Below are 23,823 nucleotides of genomic sequence, written 5' to 3'. Positions count from 1 at the left end.
GGGGCAACTAATTGATGTAGCGTTTTCAATCTGCCAGCCTTCTGATTAGCATCCAACGTCCTCTTTGTTCACTAGTCAATCTTTCTCAGACGAATGTTTGAAAATGTGGAGGCCGATAGTATTCAAGCTTATGACATCCTTATTTACACAGACACTAGTTAGAAAATTTTGTTGTCGCGGATTTAGGCATTTATTGCAGCGGGCCCTAGAACTCACGCTTTTTCAGGGCGCTGTACTACTTGTCAATGAACTACATGATTCTTTCACTCCTTAAGCTTGTTAGCCAGCAAGGAGGCAGTAACCGCTTGTGATAGTAATAGCAATAAGCACCGCTCAGAACGATAGCCATACATACACACAGATACGTGTACGTGCGCGTATTAACAGATGGACCTATTTCATTGTATTGACAATCATACTTCTACAAGAGCGCTGAAAAAAAAGGGCACCAAATTAGGCGGCGGCATGACTCAGACGTTCATGAAATGAACGGGTACGAAATAGCTGCTTTTTAGGTCTACTTAGCTGCTAAATAGCTACGTACGAAAATATTGGCGTAAATTCATAAGAGCTTTGCTATGAAAAGTTAACGTCAAGGGTTGTTGAATAGAAGTGACAGGTTTGGTAAATAAAAGCATACGTCACAAGTTTACTGTTCTAAACGGTTGCCCAAGGGGTGACCATGTACTAATCAAACGTTCCCTCTGGTTTCATCTCGTCCACTCCACATGTCCAAATGTCGGAAGTTTATTTTACTAATTATCACATCTTAAGTTGAAGTTTACAAATTTTATTCCCCCATAGCGAGCTCGTGGTTAGACTTGTGCAAGATGGCATTTCATAGATTCTGTGAGGTAGTCAGTTGGAGAAATTAGCTTTGCACTAAAATTAAATAGCTCTTCAAGTTACTTCAACAGGTGGTAGCAACGGCTATTTTTTGACCTTCACTAGGAAATAAGAAACTAAAATTTTACAGGCAGTTGATACACTGAGCTGTTAATCAAAGGGCTAGCCAAAAAAGTCTACTTCTGCATAATTGGCGGGAGAACATTATTTTCGGTCACAGATTTGTCCTAGCAATAACGTTGCTGGTACAAATCGAGCTTGCGTGACGCTGGTGGAAGCGTAAATCTTTAAGAGCGAACTTTTTGTATCTAGTATAGGAATTTTTGACAATGTAACATTTAATTAAGCTTAAACCAATTAAATTTCATTAGATTGTGCCTTTAAGCATGTTTTTTTTTATTGTAGAGATGCTTATGTCTAAATGAGATGAGTAGTGATCAACATATAGTGATGATGCAAGCTTACGGTATTATAGTTCCGAAAAAGAGTTCAATAGCTACCAATATCATGTTATTTTTTGCCGGCGTATCTTACGTTATAAGAGTATCACCCGTTTAGGGCACCGACGATGACTGATAGGACTTTAGGCAAATTTTGGTAAGCAGGGCTCAATTGAAATATCCAACGGATTCTAATTCAAGTACAGCTACCGTCCAGCTACCAAAGGACTTCGGTATACTCTTGAAAAAATAATTTTCTGATTAATTTTTCAGACTGAATTTCTACGACTACGTATGTAAGAACAGTTTTCCATAGTCAGATTAATAGGCGAGCGTTATCCTAGCTTTGTTTAGTGGGTTTACGCCACCGCGGTTAGTACAAAGTTACAGTTGTCGTCGGCTGCTGGCGGCATCATTTGCTCCTGTAGCTTATGAATATCGCGATAGACCCAAAGCTTCATTAAACGGCAAGTCTAAATTCGAGTACGTATCCAGTCGAAATCAAGAGTCATAAATTGCCATAAAAACACATGGCTAACAAGGAGTAAACAGTGATATTATGTTACACAATCTTGTAAAAGACAGATAGAATGCAACATCCAGCATGCGCTAAGCGATTACGGTGTTCATTAACCTCTTAACGACGTCCACGCAAATGCCGGCACCGTCAGTCAATTACCGACGAAACTGTTTGTATCCTGCCCAAGTAATCCTGTCAAATGCAGGAACAGCAAAGAGAGCGTCCCTTGAACAACTGCAGCGCGAACAAAACAACTTGCCTTCCGTTATTTGCACAAAACGTTTTTGTAGATGTACCGGTCCTCTAGCCTGAACGTTACTACAAAGCAGAGCTTTTTGCCAACGTGTCCGCCGTACCGACTGTAAAAGAAAATGATAATTGTCAAGGTTAATGGCAAGGCTTGTCAAGCACGTCCTTTAGAAACAATGCACAGACATATATATGTACACATACATACTGGGAATGGTTGTATTATCTTAGCTAAGAAATGTGCATTTACCTTTTGTGATACAAAAAGCGTTTTCATAGGTAAACTGTTACAGCCAAAAGTGTTCTATCGTGAAATTGAGAATTCGGACGCCTTTCATGAACGTTGCTGTATTAACAGAACATAGCCAACTGTTTGGCAAACGTTGTATTGTAGCGTAAGTTATATTTTAGCTGAGTTAGAACTTAATATTGGCAACTTTGAACGAGCTTCGGGGACACCGGTTATCGATGATGTCTGCTTCGTTCGACAAGGAATCCGTATGCGAACCGAGCGGTCAAACACGGCCCCACTAGTTTGAAATAAGTTGACTTTCCAAAAACCTCGCAGCGTTCCGTGTGAGCTGATACACGAATTTCACCGAACTGAAGACAATCATCGCAACAATTACCACAGTTCACCATGGGGGTGAAATTTTATGGCTCCTTGAACTGCCTCTAAGCAAGATCGTTTTGGGGCTTCATTGTATGACAAACGTCACCGTTGTACAGATAGTGGCGTTCTCCAGGTATTGCCCTCGTACTGTTAGAGTAACTTCACGTTCATTCACACGGGTGACTTGACTGTGCAATCATTAGACGGCAGGATCAACGAATAAGCTTTATCGGCTAGAGAACGTAACTCTCTTATGTTTTCGCCGCATCACAATATATTTGATTATATCATACAATTCAGCTGGTGGCTCTTGATCGTACGGGCCAGACGGGTTTGACTATCTTTTTTTATTTAAAAGCAAAATGCGCTAGAGACGCGTTATAGATCTGCAACGAACTGGATAGTACTCATCGCATAGCTTTACCGTTTGGCACAGCTATCCATTATTACTATTATTATCAAGTTATAGTTTACTCGCTTCAAGAGCTTTGCAAGGCAGTCAATTGCTACAGAAAACTCATTGATCTAATGCAAATAGTGTATTTGCTGAATAAGATCTGTTTTTTTCTGCTAATTCATTTTAATGCTCTATCGTATAGACACAGAAAAGCAATGATCACCGTAGATACGCGCTACGTTCACGTTCAGGGCCGCAAAAGTCGTATCTAGCTTACAGGAGTTACAAAGCACTAAATCGTTCAGTATTAACCCCAGTCAGCAGAAGGAATAGTTTCTATTTTTGGTATTGCCGGATACAGCCGTTCTTAGCACATCAATCGCCAAAGTTCAAGCAACTTAGGTGACACATACTCTCCTTTTTCTCTAGCTATTGTTCCAAAAGGATAAATACACTTAAAACAAATTGCTTTTACCTTATTCTGGATCGATATTTATCCAATAGTGAGTTCAGCTAAGATGACATTAGGTAATCTTTTTTGTGTGTATAATACAATAATAACGTGGCGTTCGCTTAGCGTAGAAACGTATCCAGTGTTGGGTATCCAGCGATAAAAAATGCGACTTTTATCTGTGTCATACAACGGGTATTCGCGTAATCTACTTGTGGCAAAAGAGAGACAACGCGCATAGGGTCCTTGCAAACGTCATGCTTGCTGCTGTTGCTAACATCAGACTGTTGGGCCCTTGTCCTGGTCAATGGCTCGCTGCACGCATGGCCCGCCCACCTGGCAAGTTAGATGAGGACAAGAGCCTACTGAGGGCACTGTGAGAACCTTTTTCGCTGATGCTAGTATTGTGCTGTCATAGTTTGAACACATTGTCTGTTCTATGGGCGTTATTGAGTCATCCACCTCGTCCTTATGCACCTTTGTCCTTTTTATGTGCTTCCTTTAGATTCTTCGCGTTTCGATCGGTTCCGACCGAGTGCGACAGCTATCGTTTCTTCGATCTACCCCTTCTGATTCATCTTTATAGATGACTACAAGAAATTCTCCTCGGATAGGGTGAACCGAGGAGCAGGGACCACCGCAAGCCGCTTGAGACTGGAAGTAGCTCGTGTTCCTTGCTGCAATCAGGAGATCCAGTCTATAGCGTACTTCAAATGTTGACTATCATCTGTCCCAAAGATGTTATATGCGCTTAAATAATACCGATGAGGTTATACAGAACTGTAAACGAAATTGATGATTGGCTTTCTTCACTTTTTTTGCGACAAGCGAGTCGTTAAGATTGGTACATAAAGAAAGTTTCGGATCAGTTATGCCAAATCGATTTCGCTTCCGGATATATTTAATAATAGATAATATTCCTTCCGGATTCAAGTATTCCATTTAACGGCTGACACAGCTTTTTCTTTTTAATCACAGCTTTAATCCGATACCTGAACCGCTCATAGGTCATGTTCAAAAATGCCTTTTCTAAGAGTATAGGTGTATATATAAGAGTATAGAGAACTTCGGTATAACGAGTGCGGCTCGAGAGAAACTGTTCAAATGTCGCTTTGATACACTGGATTCAGGATAATCCGGTAAATTTGATGTAAGCTCAGTTAGCAGGCCTAAAGTTCCGACAACGACAATGACCCACAAGGACTAGTGAATAGAAGGGTGGCGAAAAGAGCAGATCACCCAAAAGAAAACTAATCGTTAAAGCTCATTTACATGATCCAGCTGGCTATAGACTTATTTCGAAAAAAAAGCCCGGTAATTGTTTCATCAATATTCTGAATGTTTAGAAACAACGCTTTGCGATACATTAATGAGTCTTGTAGGTCTTTCAATTTATAATGGATTTCCCGCTGTATCTCATGAGAATCTCATTTGAGCTTTCTCGAGGGAATGGAGACCGGAAGAATGGGGACTGGGTTGACCGTCGGTTTCGAGCAAACAAGGAAATCGAGCGGAGGATCTGGCGCGAAGATTTATATACTGCGTTTACAAATATAAGATATTAGCCGGTGCCTGATCTTCGCTCATAATCGAAACTTCCTATTTACACCATGACGGGCAATTTACTTCGAACATACTGTAGTATATCTCAGCATAATTTTCAAGAGCTGCATGATGAAATTTTAAGATAATGAATAGAATTGTTATCGAACGATGGAGAAAGCGCGGCATAAGTCCTATGTCCGACTATTTAGACATTCAAGTGCCTGCAGCTTTCATCCAATTTTTTGCAGATATTATTACCTCAGTCAACTTCGGCCTCGTTTTCCATATTCAACTAATACACAGAACTTTGTCACGATATTGGCCACACTTGGCAAACGCTATACCTGGTTTCTAACTAATACTTGTTGAATGACACAGCAATACATAATCAATATATTACTACCAATACACGATCGCAACCACTCTAATTACATGCTTGATTCATTCGGCAAAGTGTAACGTTGACAACACTGATGCACCCTATTTCGGCACCATTTTTAATTTACTAAAGACTCGCCCCTCAAGAATAGATCTCACTTCATCTTCGCTAATAGTAGGCGGAAATATCATAGAAATATAAATGTGGCCATATAGAAACATTCGGCATACTATGCCCTATTCGTTATACGAGACTCATGAAGCTTGTAAAACTAATTTAAGAGACCTACCATATGTCCTGGCAAGGTGGTAGCAGGAGACGGCGAGCATCACCATATCTATCGCAATTTGTTTCGCAAGTGAAGCATCCACCAATGTTGTCAGGCTTGTGGAAATCTGCTTTCCTGCCTATGAATGTATAATGAAATCTATTTACGACAAAGCGGGTGTGTTAGCCGACAGGTCCCATTCCACCTGCTGTTCGTCATTGAACCCGAAGCAAAGAAATCCTATTGGTATCCCTAAACTTTTTACTGTCAGTACCTAAGGTTGATTTTGGAGGCTTCCTTTGCTAGGAGATCAAAGCGACGGCCTAAACCCTCGGACAGCAGTGCCGGGTCAGCTATTTTCTCCCGTAGGATCCTTCTGCATGACACGTACTGCATACGTTCTTATCGGAGCTGTTCCGACGCTAAACAAGCTGAGAGCGGTTGCGAAAAGCGACCGCTTTCGGTCGCCCATGCAACCAATACTAACTTCCTGCGTCCTCAGGCGGCGTGCGCAGTGAAGGGTAGCCCTCGGCAACACAACGGCGAGGCATAAGGTGCCAGTAGCCGCTATCCTGCCTCCCCTGCAAAACCTCATCGGCTTTGCCTGCGTCGGGTTCACGGTCTGTCCGAATCTTGCGATTACCATGTACAGCCGGGCTGAAGTTCGGCTTAAGTACTCGGAACCCTTTCGACCTGTATATGATCAAGTCGTCTACATACAAGGTAGCTTGCACTAACTTATCCGGCGTTCTCCATTCAGTCAAAGAGACTTCTCAGCAAGATGTTAAGATAATAAGAACGGATTTAAGTTGTCCGTCTAAGCCAGGCCGTTAAGAACCTAGTTATACATCGAGCTCGTTTTTGCCCTATGCGTTTTTAGCCTTGGACCCATCCTTTGCTAGATCGAAAACACGTCAAACTTTCTCGCGTGAAACAATCCAACACTAAATACAAAAAAAAGTAACAACAGTAATAAGTAGGTAGGTCATCTTTACCACAAAAGGGGCGTGCATATCGTTGCAAACATCCCAAGACGGACCTCTTGGGATTCCAACTGCCGACTGGAAAGCGATCGTACCTTCAAGCGAAGGATAAACTTAACCAAATTAACATTCCTTTTCATAACTGTAGGAAATTAGTTGGAAGAAGTTATCTCTTTCTGATTAAATGGCCAGTCGTTTTACGTTCATCGGACAAAAATGATCCTTTAAAGCTAATTCAATTGTTTTATCTACAACATTGGAGTCGATGCTGCTGCATTCCTTCAACGTCTAATCAGGTTAAGGGCATATTATGACTGCAGACGCCTAGCAGGAGTAAAGGTTACTCGATCGATGACCTTTTTCTGATTCAAATCTAGACGGCTTCATTTGTATTTATTGTAAACGCGTAATCATGTTATGTCAAAGCGCAGACTGTATTGAACACAAATGTTTGTTTGTTTGGTTGGTTGGTGGGCAAACACGTTATTGCTACAGCATTGCGGGGACGCTGTCATTGACATCAATAGCTCCACGCCAAAGAAGGCAGCCAAGTTAAAAATCGAGTTGGGGTAAACCCTTTTCGGTTTGCATGACCCTTTTCGTTAATGACTATCGATATGAATACAAAATGAAAGTTGTGTGGGATGCGTTTATAGTGTTTGAACAGGTCGTATACATTATTATTATTGGATTAAAGCTAGTCATTGCTAGCTGTTGACTTCTCACCATTCTGACATTACTGTTATGGTTAGCGAAAGAAAAACTTATCATCTTTGCTCAAACTTGAAACTCCAGTGGGCACTCGGTAAATCTGCCCCCAGGTCGGGCATGGAAGGTGAACTAGCTTTAAATTTGTGATGCATCTGACACCAATTTTACATTTAAAGCATTCGACAAACAGCTATATTATGACCACGATAGGGGGTTGGCCGCGGATGAGGCAGGCTCTTCTTCATAATCCCAATATGTTTTGAGTCTACATTTTGCCTTTTAGAACTTTTGCGGAACATTAACAAGCCATGCGCATGTTATCAAAGGATGAGTTTGAACTTCAGGAAGAAAGTATGATCAAGATGAGCAACTCAATCGAAAATTGCTTTATAGAAGTAGATTCAAACTTCTGCCAGGTGAAACGATTTAATTGTATTAAAAATACTCTGGTAAAGAGAAATAGAAAGGTGTGCTTGAACTCGACTGGAAGACACTGTTTTAAAGTTGTGAGAATCTCGATAGATATTTCACGACAACTAAACGTGCGCGGAGTTGGAAATAATTTGGCAAGCAAACCAAGTGTCGTTTACGCAGATCTTGTCAACGTACTTGAGGTTCTCGAAGGCTAAAACAACAAATTTACTGAAGTTTTCACTAAATGCCCTTGCAATGACTAGCAGAATCACTGGCCGATTCCTTTGCAGCTCTACTGAGGAACGCCATGGCACTGGTTTGTCCAAGGACAAACGTAAGTGTTCGCAGTTTATATCTCAACGATCTGTCTCGGCTTTTGGTACGATGCGACTATTTATTTGAAAGATATCTTAGAAGAGCTAGGTTCTTTTCATCCAGCCAGTTCGTCGTGACGTCGTCGTGAGTCGCGGTTAACAAAATTTACGTTAACCTACCTATGTGATCGAGGGTGAACAGGTGTATCCTATAACTTTTTTGGATCTTGTCGCAGCTTTCGTTTCGCAGCATTCGATCTTACTTTAAATAATAGAATGTCTAGGATGAACACTGATCATGACAGCTCAGGCCATCGCGGATAGAGGTCGGCATTGGATTGGTGCTCTGGTTTTATCAACTTACCGTTTGCACAGTTTAATAATTCGCTGAAAGGTTAGGTACGAAACGGCCTCGTATGCGAGTGGCACAGGCTTACTTGCAAACTGAAGCGCACAAGTGCCACGTAATTATTGCAGCGCTGAGAAAGTTACAGGTATAGAAGGCTTCATCCTAGAATCTAAAACGCTACTGCTATCGGTCTTACATTATGCATTTAGCCAAAGTGGGAGGTGGCTATCAGAGAATATCCTGTAGGGCTCAGGTCATTTAGCGATGCTATTCAGAGCAGTGTTTCGCAGTAGTCGTAGATTTTCTGTGGATGACTTAATCATCTTTAACAAATTACTCCCTCTTGAGAATATATGAACGATGCGTGTTATCTTGCTCGCTTGTTTAACGTACGATCGCGTCGAAGTCTTCTTGATATCTTCGTCGCTACCGTCGGAGGACTACGTTTTGCGACAGCCGCGTCAGCTACTAACAACGAGTCTAGTAGTAGACATCCTCTTTCCGGCCGTTCAGCGTCGGTTTGGAGCTTCCTTTCCTACCTATGTAAATAATAGAAATCATGTATTATATATAATTCTGCCAATAGGCCTATTGTGTTGTAATATTATTTCCGTACGAGTCACGATATCTGAGTTTATATATTACGAAGTGTACAGCTTATTCCTCGTAGAAATAAGTGAGCACTGAAGGTCCTTTTGTACTGATCACTCTATGCTTAATATTCTAACAAGCTAAAATATATATATATATATACAGTTGGGATGACTTATGAATATTATGTACACTGTCTGCAGTGTAGTTTCATATAGAACCGTCTGAGTCTTTGAAGACCAACTCGTAAGATGACCTTTTCGTAAAGTGTATATATATATATATATATGCTGACACATTCGGCCTCTCATTGAGTCCAGAATTAGAGTAAAACAATCCAGGGTCTATATTTTTTCGAAGACGGCATAATATAGATGATTTATGCGCCGTAGATTAGCATTTGAAAAATTAGTTTTATTTAGTTCCTTTTATCTAGAACAGAGCAAGGGTCGCATACGTTCCCAAAGTGTGTACCGTTACTACCAAAAATATTAACTTAAAACGTTGTACGCGGACGGATTGTTTAATCTTTCTTAGTTTTCAAAGTAAGGATGTGATGTGGTACTATTAATGTAGGTACCATGCTGTGTGCATGGTCTGCTTTTATCACCATTGTTGTTGTTACTGCATGTTTTTTTGCTATACGCGGAGACGACTAGTCTTTGGCTACTCATTACGTTCACATGCACTGACTTGTTGCGTGGTGGCGTTAGAAAGAGGCCCAGGAAGTGGCACATTGTGCCCTGACGTTTTGCTCCTATATTTGGCTCACGGCGAGGTTCACTCTGCCTGCGGTCGGTATCCGGCGCCTTTGGAGTACCGACACGGCCAACACCAAGAGAGCATTTAGGCAGTAACAACACCAACAGCGGCGGCGTCGGCGGCAGCAGCAAAAGCATCAACACACGGCCGTCAGAAGGTCCGATGAGCGGCAAGCGCTGGCAAGTGGCAGGCCCCGACACTGGGGTGTGCATCAGCAGCAGCCGACGAGAGCGCTTCTACAACAAGCACCGCTTGAGCAACATAACATTACCAGAAGTAGCATACATCGTCGGACAGGCGACTTGTCAGCCCGCCGGCCACAAGTCCTGTTCTTATATGCCGCTGCTTTCGACGCTATAATCTTCTTTAGATAAGAGCGCATATGCGAGAAGGTACCTAGTAGTAGTAGTAGTAGTAGTCGTAGTAGTAGCAGCAGCAGCAGCAGTAGTAGTAGTAGTAGTAGTAGTAGTGGTAGTAGTAGTAAGAGTAACAGAGAGAGTGAGCTGAGGGCCGGTGGCACAGAATTGGCGGCAAAATCAGTTGAATCGCTTTGTCTGTCGGTGTAGCGTGATCTTAAATTTCATTGTACACCGCCGGCGTTGGAACAGCCAGAAGCCGAACCGCTGCATTAGGCAACCGCAGTCGGAGAGAACCGACCAACCTAACTTCGCGGCAACATTGGCGAAGCCACTATTCTAGCCGCAGTAGATCATAGATCTTCAGCTACGCTGCCGATACCATCATCATCGTCCGTATTATTATTATCACCATCTTCATGTTCGCTTCGTTTTCACTCAGCTGGTGTCTACAACTTGACAACGGTGCAATGCACATGGGTGAGCACAGGCAAATAGACGGTACTCATACTAATGTCACGTGCACACAACTACATTCATACACGGAGCGCCCATCGTTCGGGTGCATGTGCTTGGGACAAGCCATACACTAACACGTACCTTTTTCCCATGTTTTACGTTATTATCACATGGCCACGTTGCATTTCCAACGGACCGGCAGGAGCGATGCGGAGGTAAAATAGTTTATGTAAAATGCATCCATGCCAAAATGGCCGGTTGCATCGGTAAGTCCACATTTAGTTTCATCTGGTGCATAGTGAAGCCTGTGTAAAGAAATGTATAGAAGTATAGTCTAGACAATACACAGGGGTAAGGCAAATCGTTACAACATTTCTGTTGAGGTCGCCTTGACGACTTGTTGGCTTTAATACGCTTGGTTTTCCCTCCACTCACCTGCGATATGATCATTATCATCATCATCAGTGAACAATTGGCAGGAAAGCGGCACGAGGCACCAGCATTAGACATGCTCACGCCTGTGATGTCAAATTCGTGCTTTGGGTGTCGACCTCTCATCACTTTACATCGAAATAATGCTATTGTCGATGTTATTCTATAGTTACAGCGGTCTTCTACGCCCGAATAGTAGGTACCATTTGGCTGAGTCTCCTTTGTCGGCATGGAGATGTGTCTCCATATCCTCTTTCACGGATGTTTATATCACGTTCACTCACTCCAAGATGAAAAGTGTATATATATATATATATATATATATATACCTGCTACGTTTTTCGGGCATATCTGGTTGCCTAATGATATATACGCGGCATTGTTTATTTAACACTTATCATGTTTAACGTATCAATGGCGGATAGTCTGGTATACAATGCGAAGCGGTACCCGTCATCGTGCAACGGGTAACATATTTGCCTACTAGATTTTGGGGACACGTCCTGGTCTAGGTTCAAATCCGGACGTAGAGACGTTTTACGTCAGCTGGAAAGCAGCAGTCTACTGAAAGCACTAAATGTAAAACTCGGAACATTTCTTTTAGATAGCTTTTCGCTGACTTACTGTCCAATGACGGTCTTTAGCAGTTTTTTTTTTTATTGAACAACGCTTTGCATATACCACGATCCGTTCCTAAAACAAAGATGTGAGCCTATTGTCCGGTGCTCGTTGCAGGCGGGTGGTCGTACGGCAGGACGATCACTAATTAATTGGTTTCATTTACCACGCGTTTGTCTACTAGCAACAGAATTAAATCAGACCAGCCGACGGATCAGAGAAATACGCATTTAATACGTTGTGAACTGCATTATAGAGATAAGATAGATGTGCGAGGCAAAAGGTGCCGTTATTTCCCTATAACGTCCAACAACCATCTCTTGTTCTCAAAATTCTCCAGTAACACGCGAGCACCAGAGGCAGTAGAGTTCAATAACGTCACACGGTCATTGAGGTACAATGTTTCAACGATGGCAAAGACTGTAATGAAAATCGATGACGCCACGCTTACGCCGTACCTGTTGTGCAACGCTTTATTATTACGATTAGTCATCACCAGAACCCAAAAATCTATTGCACGGCCCAGGTTACCGTTGCGCGCCATTCAAATGGACACGAAAAAAGTTTATCAAAAGAAATAACTTTTGTTCTATGAACGATTGCTGGGTAGAAAAACGTTGTTACTTGCTTTTTCTAAGCCTCTTTATTTCTTGATAGTCTACCGACTCAGAGGAAAAACATTGACCGGTTCGTCGTTAATAGGCCATCTACGTTGCTGATGTTCTTTCTTGCCATGGTGGAAAAGTTCCCTAAGTAGTTAGTACATAGCAGTGCTTGCTCGTTATTACCGTGCTACGGTCTGTTCACCTGATTTGAGCGCTAATAACAAGGTGCCAATGAGCACTTACTCTGATAATACTGTTTTTCTTTAATGTTGTAACAACTTTATATAGTACGAGGCAACGGCTTTCGATGTTCGCTCGCCAATGACCTATTAAAGTTGCCGTTAGGTGCGCAAGGGTTGCCGTAAGGGCTAAATGGACAATTCGACAGTGACAGAAGCTACGGGTACCCAATACATTTACTTGTCTTCCAAAAAAAAATGGGCGAGCGCTCATAATTGAGGCGACCGATTTTCACCAGCTCTGGTTTGAAAAAAGAAAACTTGCTTTTCTCAATGTTATAGTTTGCCGTTTTTGTTCATAGACTGGCACATCTACGGTAGTAATTGGCTTAAAGACTCCATTAATGCTGCACCCGTTGTCGAATGATTGTCACGATATTCTAACCTTTCTGCTCGTCGTGATTATAAAATTTTATTTAAAGCTTTTCTGCTTCCTTCTGTTCTCTGACAATAATTTATGTAATACTGAACAGAACCTGCTGAAATTCTAACGTAACATGGCTAGAAACAACAAATAACCCAATCTGATTACATCATACTAGCAAGTATATCTAATCGAAACTAAAAAAGGGCTTTAACATAAAAATTGTACCTCTTACAGAGGTATGCTTCAATTTTCCTAAGGTAAACAGAGGAGTTCTATAATGAATAAATACAATAATAAGATCGTTCTTTTTTGGGGGCGCCCCAGGCCTGTTTGTAAAAAAACTTGAGTGGAAATGTTTTTTTAACCAATACTGATAAAACATGACAGGTGAGCGGCAACAAACTCAAGAAACGCGTACATACCGTGATGTACGTTACTTGCCCTAATGTCAGGTAGTACAAACGCAGCGTACTCGCTCTGACGAAAGAATAGCCGAAATAGTAAATAAACAGGCACTGCGACGCGTACCATATGGATACTATCACTAAAATATGATTTAGCCAAGAAAGGACAACTGGAACTTAATACTAATACAGTAAAGATAATTTGTACTATAAATAGTTTGCATAGCCTCCCTTGTAGAGGGGGGTACATGATGACGGGCACGCCCAAAAGCAATATATTTTCTCCTAGGACGCGCCTAAGTCCGTTACGTAGGGTATCGACCGAGTTGTTCAAACGTTGAATCTGAACCGTGTGAAATGCATCGCACTCTAGGGGACAAAGTACGTTAGATCTAACACACTTATTTCATAACTTACTTGTAATTTTCTATTAAGGTTTGAAACGATTACTTGTTTACACTTGCATGGAAACATATCTTTACTTTCCACAGTTCCATTGGCTTATGGTTACGGTTTGAACGGGCCTTTAAAGAACAAATGGGGCATTCAGTTATATTAGAAGCTAAAGCTCAATAAAGACAATTTTTCACTCTCTTTCTTCTATGTCAGAAATTGGCATTGAAAAACAAGGCAGTCAATTATATTCTGTCTAGAAGAGTGCTGTTTTCAACGTTCGATGAAGCAGATGCTGAAACTTTTCATTCAACACTTTTGCAATGAACACTTTATCGTATGGTCCAGTGAAACACCCACGAACGAATCTGGGTTTTAACAGCCTCTAGTAGCAAACAAAGAATCAGAGTATCACAGTTGGGACCCAGCATATAATTTTTAAGTTCTTTTTAGGACCAAATTAGGTGGCAAATCTCCAGGGTCCAAAGAGTAGGTCGAGTTCGCAACGCAAGATGGTTGATTTCAGAAGGCTTCTGAAGAGATGTCGAGGCCAACGATTCTTCTGGAATATTTTTGGGGACCGACGTATGAAGAAGCTTGAAACAAGCTCGCCTTCGAATGCTGTAGCTCCTTGTCTACAAAGGCTTAGGAACCTTCTGTAGGAATTTTATGAGGCCCGGCGCAAGAAGCCAGGCCCTCCGAAGGAACCATTACATTCGTGACCAATATTTGTTCAAAAACTCGTATCTATTGACCGCGAGGCGTACAAATGTAGGCCTAAAGAGAGCATGACGAAGGCGACAATATAAAATTTCGTACAAGGCATCGGTGTACTGTATGGTAATTCTTTATTGGTTTTTGGGAGCACTAGTCAAATTGCCCATCATTGATACGATTGTCAAATATTTCGGTTATCGATTCGGTGTCTGGATCTCTACGTTCTCTTGACCAAGCCTCAGTAACTGTTTCCTACTAGGCCCGATATTGGAACTGGTATCGTATTAAATGAAAAGAAATCGCATACACTGAAGCACGCTCCAGCTAAATGTAGTGCGTTTGAGCCTATGTGTGCGAAAACGTGAAAACGTAAACGTTTTCTGTTTTACGCGAACTTCTTGAGCAACGTCACCTTGTATGCCAAATAGATTTTTCATTGTATTCGTACCATTCTTATGCGTGATCTTATTCTCTATAGTGTGCTTTCGATTTGTTCATTTCAACATTACTCTCAACTACAACGTAATTATAATTTCATTTAAAGCACAATTTGCTGCGCATAAATGGGTGTGTAGAAATTTCGGTTGGAAGCGATCGTTTGCTACAACACTGATTGTCGTATCGTTGCGTTCAGAACAATCCATGTTTCATGCTTGTTTTCACTATGCAGTATTAGGAAATAGATAACAACACAGCAGTGTTTATGACATGTAGCAACTTAAAGGACATGCCAGAGTTAATGAGGGCGTAACTTACTAAATATATATTTCCAAAATTGTTTCTGATTATTGCTATTGCCCTCGCGATAGATAACGCAGCGGATCTGTACAATTTCTTTACGATAATATTATTATTATTATTATGCCCTTTCAGGCCTACGTGTTAGGTGAACCCAGTTGCTACGTCCAACAATAGCCGACACTTCGGAAAAAATCAAGGCTGACCAGTAACAGAATCTCCTAGCTCCGTAAATAAATTGATAACTCACCTAAAATGTCTCCCTTTTTCTTTTTCAGTTACAAGTTCCATATGAATTTGCTCAGTAGCCTTTGCAGTCTATTCCGGCTAGAAAACCATGAATCTATGAATGATATTACTTATTCTCGGCATGAGAAGGTCGACCTTCTTGACTGCAGCCACATATTACTATAGCTCTTTGGCACGCAAACACAAATATTGCTATTAAAAAAAAAACACATTATTAACAGAAAAACATCTCTAAAACCAACTGAACTCGAGCTGTGGCCTGTTCTACTTAGATATTCGGTAAGGGTTACTCATATCCAGATAATGAAATGGTTGGAATTAGCGAGCCCATGTAAAAGACAAAGACTGTGCAACTCGTTCTACAGAGACGCTTATATTTCTTCTTAGCTGATATATTCTGCACAATGCTGGTCTTTATTTCGTTATCCTATCCACATAAGGATAGATTTAATATTGCCATGAACGTTGTACATGAACGGTAAGTTAACAGTCTCTTTTATGCTAAATACACTGTATATCTTAGACTGAGAGTCAGCTTTAATATCTGAAATCGTTCTTATGTTCACAATGGAAGTGGGCATGATAGGACGGGCCTGCCACTCTCTTTTAGGAAAGCCATGGGTTACTAATCTGGTTGCTGTCTTGCAGTGGCTTTGTCATCGGCGCACTACAGTGTCTCAACATCGCCCGAAACGTGTGTATCTGACCTTCCTTTTAGCGTAATCCATTATTTAGCTGGAAACTCGTGCTTGCCGTTTCCTATTTCTAGCGAACTATGATATTTTTTGAGGTCACAGAAATTCTATAGACTTTATGCGATGATACTGACTAGCATTGGGTGGTCGTATGATGCCTCTTCACACGCGTGTGAAATATGGAACGCGTCAAGCTAGACACGTATGGTGAAGAAATCTCCCAACACGATTTTATCGTCATTTTTACAAATTCTGAATTCAGCAGGCCCGCGCGTCTCAGACTATTCAGCTATCAGCATTAAATGCGGATCAAGTTTTGAGAGAGGTAGCTGGCTAAGGCCAATTGTGATAGTGAGAAGTCTCTAGTGTCAACAGCTTTGGCAACGTTTGCAGCCACTTTACAGATCGTCATGTATTCCATCGTGGTTATTAATGGAGAAATTTTCGATCAGCTAAGCGATGCGCGGCGCAGCTTTTCCTTCTTGTCGAGAAGCAGACGTGCGTGTTGATTGTCGATGTCACACCAGCTGCAATGAAAAGGTGAAACTTCCAATTGTTTTCAATACTTCTTTCGTTTAAAGTCCATTCGCTCTCGTTGTTGTACAGCTTGTATTCAGGCCGTTCGTCTCCTATTTGATCCTCTTTTTCATCTGCTAAAGCTTCAGTAGATGAAATTTAGCCAACAATCCAACGGTTACTTTGTAGTGGCCTCCTGGAGCTAAGAGAACAAAATCACGGGCTTAACGATCACGGTGGTCTCCCGATGAAGCTCATCAACGTCCCAGCCGGTACGTAATTGACATTCGCTAGCACTTCAAGCCTGCTTGGATACCTTGTTGGCTTCGACTAAAGTTGTCGAATCCATCATGGTCGGTTCGACTGTGGCCGCTAGGTGGACTGTACAAATTGCTGCTATAAATTAGACAGAGGCAAAGTTAATCGTCCTGAGTAGATGGAAAAGGGATGAGGGCTCAGACGTCTTTCCTCGCGTTGGCGGCCCGCCATTCTTGCGGTGGTCTGAGCATTAGTGGTACAGATCTCAGCACGAAGGAAACGATTTACTCTGAGAGATGGCAACACGTGAGCGACAGTCAAGCCAACATAGCGAAAACAGCAGACGTCAATTCGACGTTACACGATTGTTAAGTAACGGACGTATTTTCCCGAAGTTCTCCTTTTTCCCTGTTGTAACAACAATTAGATTAGAACATCTGTATTACCATTGTCGATGGCCACAAACAAACTATATCTATGGTTTTCGCCCGTTTCGTACATGACGGCTAACTAGATTTTTCGTTCTGGAACGCCACCCCGCTCCGTGTTGACGAAGCGATATGCGTCATTTAAAGCAGGAAATAAACATTGACAGCAAATATCGCATTAAAAAATCATTACTTCGCCTTACTACCTGGCCTTTTGTATTGAATTCTCGTTAGCATCTTCAACAAACCCTCAACGCGCGTCGCTTGCTTGTAACTATTTCTATTCCCGAACGGCCTAATGACCTTACACTTTTATCCATCGATTTCTCTTAGGCGGTCGATAATTTTAATATGCTGCTCTTCTATTCAAACGATTTACGTTTTTTTTCGCTGAAGATAGTTTGAAAGAAAGATGAAAGAAAGCTTCGAGTCGTTCATACGAGCGTATTGCTGTTGACCACCATGATCGAATGCCCGCAAACTTTCGAGGTATACAAAGTCGCGTAAACGGCACCTCTGCAAAAATGATATTTTAATCGAATAGTAATAATAATCATAATGAAGGCTACAACTCGCAAAAGCAGTGTCCACTTGATTTGTTAGATCCGTTAGTTCCATTGTTGCCAGTACAGATCTAAATGGTCAACGTATTCTTCTTTGCTCTCTCTGCCGAAGTCAAAAGCCTCCAACGTAAAAGCCGTAAGTGAGCCGTAACGGGGTCACATCGAGTTAGATCTGCGGGCAACGCAATAGTTTCATCTCACTCTACTGCCAGCCAGCAACTTCTTTCAATTATACGAATTACATTAAGGATCATTAAATGCGCAGCGAGCAACAACCGCTGCGTCCAGGAATATTTCTCTCTAATGTATAATCACAGTCGTCTTCTCTCTAGAAGGAACTTCTCTAAGTTCAATATCTGAAAATGGTCAATTTTTCAACCCGTTATTGACCCAGTTTAATATTTGAAACTATCCAGAATATCAGATGAAGTCGTGAGAACGCCAGAAATCGTTCTTATATTAATTATGAAACAGTGACGACTCTGCAAGTATTATACTTTTTCGGCCTTTGTCCTTATCCTATGTACACGGCCTTTGTCCTATGTACACAGAAGGATATTATATCCGTTAAGGACGAGTATCAGTATTTGGAAAAAAAGTATTTCTTTATAGGTTGTCATGCTAAAAGTTGTTACAAAACCTGTATCCGAAAGCTGGAGCCATCATAGTCGGTAAATATGAGTGTTCGCGTGGTGCAGTGGGAATCATTACGAACGTATTAGCGTTAGGACGTACGGTATTCACTCTGTTTGATATCTCAACCAAACGTTATCTTCGGAATCTTTATAAGGCACTACTATCCGTTGATCACGCGCACAGCTTTTCTTTAACAGCATTCTACTTCAAGATTTGTTCTTGTAGGATTTTGACAATCACATGTTTCTGGTCGGCCGGGTGTCTCCTTCTCAATGTTTGTGTATAATACAATTATTGTTATGTTATTTGTACTCGAAGAGCTCTGTTGAAAAAAATTGACACTGGGCGCAAAAAAAGGCGCCTCCTTTGAGCATTCGTAATTAGTTATATTAACTCATAATTAGTTATGGTGATGGCGACCTTTTTGAAGGGTCCACCCGCCGGGCCAGGGGCCACGGGCTGCAACGGTATCGTCATCATCTGTAATTTCCTCTGTCCGTATCGCCAAACGCATTTCTTCGTAGTAAACGGTATTGTCATTTGTCCTGCCTTTGCGAATGGCACGTCTTCACTACTTCACGTATGTCAATTTAGGGAAGTTCAAAGTGCAGCCAACGAACGCAAACGATTTTTTAAAAAAAACATTTGTTTCAATACGGCTTATCTGTAGTTTTAATTAAATGCATAGGTTATAGAGCCTCATACTTTCACACTTCCCCTCGTTCCAATAAAAACACCAACAAGACACTTTAAAAAAGTAGTCAGAAGAATTTTGGACATCTGGTTATTTCAGATGCTGAAGTCAGTCCTAAGAATTAGAAGGTCTCCTTCACTTCAAGCTATATTGATTGTGTCTAACATATCAGCATCAGCTTCTTTCAAACTACTGTCACAGCCGTCCCAGCTCTTTATTTCTTTGCTTCTATTCTAAATCAGCGTGCAACATAATTTCACCATAATTAGATAAACATAACAATAGAAAATACAGTCGGTCCTGTCTTGTGAATACGTGTATATATATAAGGCAACGCTATTATCAATTATTTTTAAAATTGTTTGGTAATGGCTTCACGTATCTTTGTATGTACGATAGAGTAAATGTTTTCCATGCCTCATCGGAAGCGTCGAAATGGCCTACGCAAGTAGTTGCGCTTTCTAGCAGAACAGGACGAATGTAAAAATCATTACCAAGTCACTATTTTCGCGTTCCGGACGGCGAGATGAGTCCGCTTGAAACTTTTAATTTTATAATAAAAACAAATTTATCCATAGGAGTGTCCTGTCAGTTGGTTTTTTTTTTCTATTGAAACTGACTCGGTGGGTGTTGAGCAAAGAAGTGATACTCCAATTTTTCTCTGTGGCATGTTCGATGTACCATGATATGTTCGATTGTTTTTATGTAAATCGGTATTTAGCAGTTTAACACAGGCTACAGTTAAACGATCTTAAGCACAATTTATACAATTATTGTACAGTATGTTATTGGTCAGGTGGAACACTGGGCACGCCCAGAGTGCGCGAGGCTGTTTGAAATTACACATCTGGAACGTTAGCATCTCTAGATGATCTTGAAAATATTATCATTGAAGGGAATTGGGCTTCAAAGCTTAAACCGACTCGCTGGCACTGGCAGGTGGTACCTAAACAATGCTTAGGTCGTTCGTTTCGCCCCGTTCAACACCTCCTTATACTTCTTGCGCCAGGCTTGCTGTGTACGAATCAGCTACAAGTGTTGGCCCTTTTTTAGGGAAATCTTGCTAGGAAATCGTCAAGTAGCCCCACCGAAGAAGCCATTGTTCCTTGATACTAGGGCATAAGTGTGCGGCGTAGGATACCTGGCTAAACAGGTGTGACGATTAACTAAAGACCGCTTAGAACTGTATTTGTCTTACCTATATTTTTAAGCTATCAAACACGATTCACCAGGTTATCTTCGGTGAACACTTAAATTACGTTTAAGGATATCATGTGGATTTCATTAACATTGATCGATAAATATTAACATCACTATTATCCAACGATCATTGAAACTGAATTGATGTATACCTTCGTGAAGATAACATCGTCTCAAATACAGGCTGGGGCATGGCAGGCCTGAACCTGTTGGTTGACAACAGGTTCAGGCATAGTCTATGTGTTAGATGTAAGCAAATATGCCAGATTTTTCGCCACAATCGTCCGCCGTACTATAATTTCAAAGATAACTAGCCGAGGAGCGCCGGAGATTAGCAAAGAGAGTGATCTTAAGTTTTGTGATGCACGAGTTCTTTACAAATTATTTTCACGGCTAACGTGGCAGGAGTGGCGTTATGCGCGAAGGACTCAAGCTAAGAACAGGGCTGTCTGTTAGAGTCTTCGTTTGATTCTGCAGCCTATAGCAAACGATGCATGAGTCTGAATTATACTTTGTGTCATTGTATTGTTTCACTATTATCTGTAAGTTGACATCATTAAAAAAATCGTCATGCTCAATCTAATACAATTGCGATATGTTCGTACGCATGTCAAACGTATAAAAAATATCTCATTGCTGGTTTCATGCGTTTCGAAGCTCTGGTTTAATTTTTCGGTAGAGAAATGGGGTCAATACGGATTTTATATGGGATTCTGAGTTCGAGCACCTCGCCCCTGGAAAAATTAATATGGGAGTAGATTTTTACTTCAAATTACGCCAGACAACGCTATCGTATCATTATAGTATTGCCGTTTAAGTGCATAGGCTTCCAGATGTTTCTTCGGACACAAAGGCTCTATGGTGCAAAGTTGAAATGGAAATTTTTACAGATATACGTACGTATATGGCAAAGCATCTGTCTTTTCCACGTTCAAATATTAGCTCGTCGTTTAGAAAAAGAGAGGCGCTTCACGTCGTATCTTCGTTGCCACCTATGAAGATCAACGTCATTAATTCAATGTTTGCGACTGTCAATGCCATGATCTTATGTCATTCTTAGATAGGTGTATTTTTTTATATGTATGCTGGTGGTGCGAGGATAGGCAGACCGTGGCAGGGGAGACATAATAAGCAGCAAAGTCGTGGCGGCCAGTGTAGAGGCGCCTGGTGCTGCATGGACTGAGCAGCTTGCTTATGAGGTGAAGCAAGTCAGTTTGGATTTCTTTCATCGCAGCGTAGGCCCTGTTGAACGAGGCAGCGGCCCGTCGATGGTAGCGGCGACAATCAGGGAACGAGCAATGAAATGGGACGATACAGAGCCACAGGGAAGAGGCGGTCGCTGAGAAGCTAATATTTGCTTAGTGAGCTTCGTTCTGTGCTGGCCAGAGGGCGCTGGATGACTCTTTGTTTGCTCAACGCCCTCCTACTGACGAAGACAAGCCAGCCAACGGCGAATCACCAACGATGGGATTGGATGAATCAAATAACGGTCGTCCGTTGTCATCTGTCTCTTGTCCGGATTAGGAGAATGAGCGAGTAGACCACCGCATGGCCAGCGCCACACAAGAGACCACCCGGGCTAAATTCTGCGTACGGGAAGCTACAGAGTAACAGGAAAATCGCCAAGCTCGGACGGAGGCTCTTCAATAGATATCAACAGTATACATAGAAATATGTAGAACCATGTCATTATCCACATTAGCTATTCGCTTTTCGCAGATATTCCTTCGAATTGCCGTGTCTTTTGGAAAAAAAAAAAGTATAGGAAGCATTTCAAACAATCCCGCATCTATCCTAAGCACACAAGGCACCCTTTACAATGCTAGACACTGGTAACGTGGTTCCCTATTGAACTTGGAGACAAGCGGCAAACTGGGTTTCGAAGCTGGTCGTTCGTACCTGGAACGAGCCGTCTCAGGTAGTACGCAGCGGCTCAAGCACCGGACGTCCAACTCGAAGCATTTAGATAGTCTACGACACATCTTCCTTGTGCACGTAGTAAAAAGGGGACATGCTTACGTAATGCTCGGGACAACTTCGTGCCTCCTTAATCTCCACTCTGCTTAACAGTTTGGCGTAGTAATACACAGATAGCATGTGATAATCAAAAGCTGTAAGCATAAAATTACAGGCGTGGTGAGATTGGATAAAAAAGGAGAGCTCTCGCTTTTCATCTAAAACACATAGGAAAAAGGAGTAATAATGGTTTATATAAAATCTAATGGCTGAATTCTGGGCATTATTTGTTTCGAAGACTATTTGCAACCATAGAAGATTCTCGGAAGTTGAGCTATTGGCGTAGTGTAGGCGACCTAAAATATAGGTTGAAATGAATAAACATCAAAATATAGTTCGTGCGTTGCGAGGTGTATAAGAATATAGAAGAATTGCGGAGATAATCAATAAGCCGGAACAGATGGCCCGCCGGGCACTTCTCTTGATTAGGTTTAGCTTTTTAGAGTTTCTATGAAACAGATTAACCGCAGATTGGGAGCACTTTCTGGAATAAAAGGAAATCGATTACTGGAAGCTTAAGTTTTTTTCGTTTTAAGAAAAAGGAGCTCAAGGTTATCGGAGCCTACGAAGTCACATAATATTCGTGGCAAAATTTTTGAACAAATCGCGAACAATTGAAGTTTAGAAAAGCCAAAACGCTGCTCAATTTAATATTACATGGATTTGTCCTTGCAAATATTTTATCCCAAATAAAGTCTGATCTTTAATACAGTGCCAACGATATCGCACCGGAAATACCCGTACATATGTAACAGACCTTTCGAGAACGCAGCTACAACTCGAATCATTGCTTCGCCGAGTATGGGGTACTTTTCGAAAGCAGAAACCTCTTATACTATAAACAAATAACCACATTATCTAGAAAGGCTCGAAGTATTGAAAAAAAAAATATCTAAGAAGGACATTCGTCGACCAAGTTCATGTAGGTTGTTCACGCAGGGCGGACTGCTTATCGAGTTCCCAAAATTTTAATACCTGACCTAAAAGGTATATATATTGTTAGCCCTCTATATTGTTAAACAGACAATGTGAATACGCGTCCATGCATTTCTCAACAGTACGGGCTCAGGAATTAAGTAAATTTGCCGGAAAGTATCTCCGCAGCTTCACGACTGCACGTCAACATAGCTGTGGATATTTACGCATTGAAGTGACAAGGACCCTGACTGGTTAAGTAGCAAATTACTTCTTCATAGGATTATCGCAATCCTGAAAAGTTGAACAAAAAGGATCCTTGAGGATACTCCGTACGTACAGGTCTCGGGTGTCCTTCCAAAAGCTTTTCGTCTAATTCGGCCTCAAGGTCTGTTTAAACTTAATGTACTGGAAACTTTACTAGGGTTTCGGTCTTATCTTATGTATGCTGTTGATGATAGAGACTAGTGCTTAACACAGGCTGTACATATAT

General features: G+C 41.5%; 1 long non-coding RNA gene across 2 annotated transcripts in view; it reads left to right on the top strand.

Moving 5' to 3' along the window:
• The window catches only part of LOC111260783 (uncharacterized), a 57,625-nt gene extending 42,234 nt beyond the window's left edge, over positions 1–15,391 (top strand). For both annotated transcript variants that reach the window (XR_002680548.2, XR_015311197.1), the window contains one exon: positions 15,296–15,391. This is a non-coding gene — a long non-coding RNA (uncharacterized LOC111260783). The remainder of the gene's footprint in view (positions 1–15,295) is intronic.
• The last annotated feature ends 8,432 nt before the right edge of the window (positions 15,392–23,823 follow it).

This window comes from Varroa jacobsoni, unplaced genomic scaffold, assembly GCF_002532875.2.
Source record: "Varroa jacobsoni isolate VJ856 unplaced genomic scaffold, vjacob_1.0 scaffold_476, whole genome shotgun sequence".
NCBI classification, from domain to species: Eukaryota; Metazoa; Arthropoda; class Arachnida; order Mesostigmata; family Varroidae; genus Varroa; species Varroa jacobsoni.
Note: the sequence above shows the minus strand (reverse complement) of the source record. Positions and strands in the feature narration are given on the sequence as shown.